This window comes from Siphateles boraxobius, unplaced genomic scaffold (assembly GCF_051911475.1).
Source record: "Siphateles boraxobius isolate OS27281-9 unplaced genomic scaffold, OSU_SipBor_1 71, whole genome shotgun sequence".
Classification (NCBI taxonomy): Eukaryota; Metazoa; Chordata; class Actinopteri; order Cypriniformes; family Leuciscidae; genus Siphateles; species Siphateles boraxobius.
In genome coordinates, this window is record NW_027509199.1 from 27385 (window position 1) to 33221 (window position 5837).

Consider the following 5837-nt stretch of genomic DNA (forward strand, 5'->3'; position numbering starts at 1 on the left):
TAGTTAGTTGCCATGGTTTTTGATTTGCCCTCGTGTGTTCCACCTGTGTCTTGTTAATGATCTCATTTAGGCCTTTAGTGTTTCCCTCTGTATTACGGACCTGTGTTTGTTTCATTCTTTCTCAGATCTCGTCAAAGTATAGTAGTTGTTCTGTTAACCGTGTTTTTGTTTCATGAGAAGTGTTTTTCTGAGTTTTGTTTTCATTTAAATGTCTTTCAAATAGATCCAGCCGTTTATTTTCATCTTTGATTCAACCCCTTGCTGACAGTACTTTTATAATAATATTAAAAATATAATATAATATTACACTATTATATATTATTAAAAATAGTATAATAATAAAATAAATACAGTATAATAAAACATTTAATAATAATAATAATAATAATAATAATGTTTTAATTAAGTAATAAGCCACTCAGGGCTGAATATATCAAATAAATATAAATAAATATATCATATATATATAGCACATATAGAATGACCTTTTGTACTTTGTTGATTAATTGAATTGTTTAAATTAAAACTCAACAAATAGCACACTAAAGTGCACACTCAGCAGTGCAGTTGGTTTCACAGCAATAAATGCCATGTAATGAATCCATATGTCCTTCATAGTCTAAATTGTTATTGAAGCATCTGAGTTCACTAAAGTCCTTATTTAAAGACACACTTGGCTTGAAGACTGCGACACACACACACACACACACACACACACACACACACACACACACACACACACACACACACACACACACACACACACACACACACACACACACACACACACACAGCTGGCCGGCCCCACCACACATTCACAGTCTCCTTCTGCCTGAGCTGTGCATTCCTGCTCATCTATTGGCCAGTTCAGCACTGGTGTTAGTGGGGAACATTCCCAGGCGACACCTTCAGCTGTCACCGCTGAGCAGCAAAACGCTGAATCTGGCAAGAGTTTTGCAGAACAACATGCATGTACTCTTAGAAAAAGAGATTCTATATGAAACCTTAAAGGGTTCCGTTAGACGCTCCATCATGGGATCATTTTATGGATCTAGTTTGAATAAATGTTGTTTTTGTTTTGATAACATTTTAATTAATTAAACACTGTATCGCTAGAAAAAATATTAATAACCAGTTAAAGATGAAAGTGTATTTTTGGTATGAAGGGTTCTTTAAAATGGAGTTAAGAACTCTTGGGTTCTTTAAAGAGCCCAATTGAAAAACATTTTTCTAAGAGTGTAAACAATTATAATTGAATAATTGAATTGAATAATTTTATTAATTTTTTTATTATTTTATTTATTATTTTATTAGACCTTATTAAAGTGGGATCATATAAATTAAAAAATCATTAATTTATAATTTTTATTCCTATTCATGGCCTGGTATATAGAAAACATTTTTCTCAAGTGAGCACATGTTTATCGTATAATGCCTTAAAAAAACTTTATGATATATTGTCATTAAATATATAAAAATATTGTCCATAAAATTGAAATCCATTGATTATTTAATTGAGTAAATTATCAATGAAGAATTGCAACATAAAATAATAAGTTTTAATAAAAGTAAAATGAATGTCATCTAGTTTTTTATGAAAATATCTCATATGTTGTGTGTTATGGTAACATGTTTACGGGTAATTCATGCTGTAAAGGTACTGTACTGCTGTAACTTTTGGCCATCTAGTGATAAAAATCAAAACTGCATGCATTTTGCAGAAGAACATTGTTTTGGTTGTGCTTCGGCTTTGCGTGACTGCGGATGAATATAGTTCTTTCTCATAAGTAAAAAAAGAGAGATGATTCTCCTGCTTATAAAACATTCACCACTAGGCTTCAGAGATATACTGTTAGATGGAAAGGATCTCAAGCTGACTAGCTGAAGACGTTACTGTAGCTTTACCCATTAAAGCAGCACTATGCAGGAATTCCGTTTTTGTCAAGCAGCGACCCCTAGAGTCGCTGTAGAGTACTTGTATTTAACAAGTGCCGTAAAGCAATTCGTTACATCGCGAGAGCTGAAATCACGTGATACTTCCTGACGCTGGAAGGTGGTCCGCCGGCCCAAAGTTGCAAGTGCGGTTTTTCCACTCACAAGGCAAGGCAAGGCAAGGCAAGGCAAGTTTATTTATATAGCACATTTCATACACAATGGTAATTCAAAGTGCTTTACATAGAAGAAATTAAAATAATCAAAAGAAATCAGAATAATTAAAACAGTTTAGAATAAAAGATAAAATACAGAAATAATCAAATGAAATCAGAATAATTAAAACATAAAATAAAATACAGTGCAAACAGTCGGACAAACAGTGGCACAGTGCTCATTCACTAAATGCACAGTTAAACAGATGTGTTTTGAGTCTGGATTTGAATGTGACTACGGTAGGAGCACATCTGATCTCTTCTGGAAGCTGGTTCCAGCTACGGCTGGCAAAGTAGCTAAAAGCAGACTCGCCATGCTTAGAGTGAACCCTTGGTATTTCTAGCCGATGTGATCCTAATGATCTGAGTGATCTGTTGGATTTATATTCACTGAGCATATCTGCAATGTATTGAGGTCCTAGGCCATTGAATGATTTATATACCAGTAATAATACTTTAAAATCAATCCTAAATGTAACTGGCAGCCAGTGTAAAGACCTGAGGACTGGTGTGATGTGTTCATATTTTCTGGTTCTGCTCAGAATCCTGGCAGCAGCGTTCTGTATGAGCTGCAACTGTCTTATGGTCTTTTTGGGAAGGCCAGTGAGAAGTCCATTACAATAATCCACCCTACTGGTGATGAAAGCATGCACAAGTTTTTCTAAGTCTTGACTGGAAACAAAGCATCTAATTCTTGCAATATTTTTCAGGTGACAATATGCTGATTTAGTTATTGCTTTGACATGACTACTGAAACTAAGGTCTGACTCCAGAGACACACCCAGATTCCTGACTTGATTTTTAGTTGTTTGACCCCTAGACTGAAGGTATGCGTTCACCTTGAGAACTTCATCTTTGTTTCCAAACGCAATGACTTCGGTTTTGTCTTTGTTTAACTGAAGAAAGTTTTGGCACATCCAATTGTTTACTTCATCAATGCATTGGCAAAGGGAGTCAATGGGGCTGTAATCGTTAGGCGATAGGGATAAGTAGAGCTGTGTGTCGTCTGCATAGCTGTGGTAAGCGATTTGGCTCTTTCTCATTATTTGGCTCATTGGGAGCATGTACAGGTTGAATAGGAGTGGCGCAAGAATTGAGCCTTGCGGGACTCCGCATGTCATGGATGTCCACTCAGACTTATGGTCTCCTATACTCACATAATAACCTCTGCCTCCTAAGTATGACCTGAACCATTTTAGGACTATCCCAGAAAGCCCGACCCAGTTTTCCAGCCTGTCAAGAAGTATGTTGTGATCGACAGTGTCAAATGCAGCACTGAGGTCGAGTAGTACCAGCACTGATAATTTGCCTGTATCAGTATTTAAGCGAATATCATTTATTATTTTTATGAGCGCGGTCTCTGTACTGTGGTGCGGTCGGAAACCAGATTGAAAATGGTCAAAGTATCCATTCGAGCTTAAGAATTTGTTCAGCTGATTGAAGACAACTTTTTCAATGATCTTGCCTATGAAAGGAAGATTTGAGATCGGTCTATAGTTGTTTAATATGGTCTTATCCAGATTGCTCTTTTTAAGGAGGGGCTTGACAACAGCAGTTTTCAGGGAGGTCGGAAAACTCCCAGAGAGAAGTGAGGCATTTACCACTTCTAGGAGATCTGATTCTAAGCTGTGTAACACATTTTTGAAAAAAGATGTGGGAAGTGCGTCAAGGGCGCAGGTTGATGTTTTTAGTTGCTGCACGGTTTCTTCCAAAATTTTGCCATCAATTTCTTCGAAATCAGACATAGTGGCTACTTTCTCGTGCTGTTGTCTGATCTGCCTGACCCCAGCGCAACTCAAGGATGAGCTGATCACCTTTCTGATATTATTGATTTTCTCAGAGAAGAAAGAAGCAAACTCACTGCACTTTCTCACTGAGAGCATTTCACTGGGAATCTGGCTTGGGGGGTTTGTCAGTCTCTCTACAGTAGCAAAAAGAGTGTGCGTGTTGTTTATATTGCTGTTTATAATATTCAAGAAGAAAGTCTGTCTAGCTTTGCTTAGTTCCTTATTGAAAGCATGGATGCTGTCTTTGTAGATGTTATAATGGACTACAAGTTTTGTCTTCCGCCACATGCGCTCTGCTTTTCTGCATTGACTTTTCATATTTTGCACTGCTGTTGAGTTTCTCCAAAGTGCTTTTTGTCTGCGACTCTTCTTCCTGACTTTCACAGGAGCAATATCATCAATTACACTCTTAACTTTTGAGTTAAAAGAATCAAGGAGAAAATCAACAGAGTCAGCAGATATGCTTGGTGTTAAAGATATAGCCTTCATAAATAGTACACTAGTGTTCTCATTGAAGCATCTCTTCTTGACAGACACAGATCTAGCTTCAATGGCAGGAGAGATCAATATATCAAAGAAAATACAAAAATGATCAGACAGTGCTACATCCTTAATAACAATTGATGAAATGTTTAGACCCTTACTGATAAGTAAATCTAGAGTGTGTCCACGATTATGTGTGGGTCCATGTATATGCTGAGTCAGATCAAAAGTTTTTAAAACAGTTTTGATTTCTTTTGCCATATTGTTTTCTGCATTATCTATGTGAATGTTAAAATCTCCAGCAATGGCAAAGCAGTCAAACTCTGAGGAAATTGTTGATAACAGTTCTGTTAAGTTCTCAGCAAAAGCTGGAGAGTATTTTGGAGGCCTGTAAACAATGATAACTAAAATGCGTGGAGCACCTTTTAACACAATACCCAGATACTCGAAAGACGGGTAATTCCCAAATGATATTTGCTTACATTGATAGACATCTTTATAAAGAGCAGCTAAACCTCCGCCTCTTCTGACAGCTCTGCAGACACTCATAAAAGTAAAGTTAGGAGGGGATGTTTCATTGAGGACTGTTGCACTGCAACTCTCTTTTAGCCAAGTTTCATTTAGCAACATAAAATCCAGGTTGTATGTGGTTATTAAGTCGTTGACTAAAAGTGATTTATTTTTAAGTGAGCGGATGTTTAAAAGTGCTAACTTAACAGTCTTACTTTTTGTCCCCACAGCAATCTTGGTATGTCGTGTAATAGGCACCAGATTAGATGGGTTTGCTCTACGGCTTTTGAAGGCCTTAGACTTTCTATCATGTAATCGAACAGCAATAGAGAAAGATACAGGCACACTGGGTTCCCACTTATTCTGTAAACATTTGAGAAAGTTATTGTTATCATAGCGGGGACCCGACACACATCACTGAGAGCTGGTATCAGTTGTTTTTGGTTCACCTCGAGCCACTGGAGGGGGGTGTGGGCCCTGGCGCTGTGGCAAAGGCCGAAGAGCTCTCACAGGAGGAGGGGGAGGGCGAGCTGGGCCCGCAGGCTTTGGTGGTTGTGGGGCCTGGCGTTTTTTGGTTGGTATCTGGGGGCTCGCAGCAAAAGAGTGGGATAGTCTAGTTCCAGCATGCACCAGTTGTTCCATTTTCTCAGAGAAGCACAGAAGTGGAGATGCTGGAGAGAGTGATAATGTTTCCGGTGAGAAGGATTGTTGCTCTGGTGTTATTGGAGGCTGTAGTATGCTGTCCTGGTTTCCCTGGCTGTTTTCCAGAAAATCGTCCTTGGGTGCTGTATCTTGGAGCAGTGCTGGTATGTCACAGTCTGTCTGTGGTGAGCTCTGTGGGCATGGCTCAGCTGAGATTGTGTCCGTGAGCAGAGGTTGTTGTGGCTGAGTGGTGTTATCACTGTCCTTG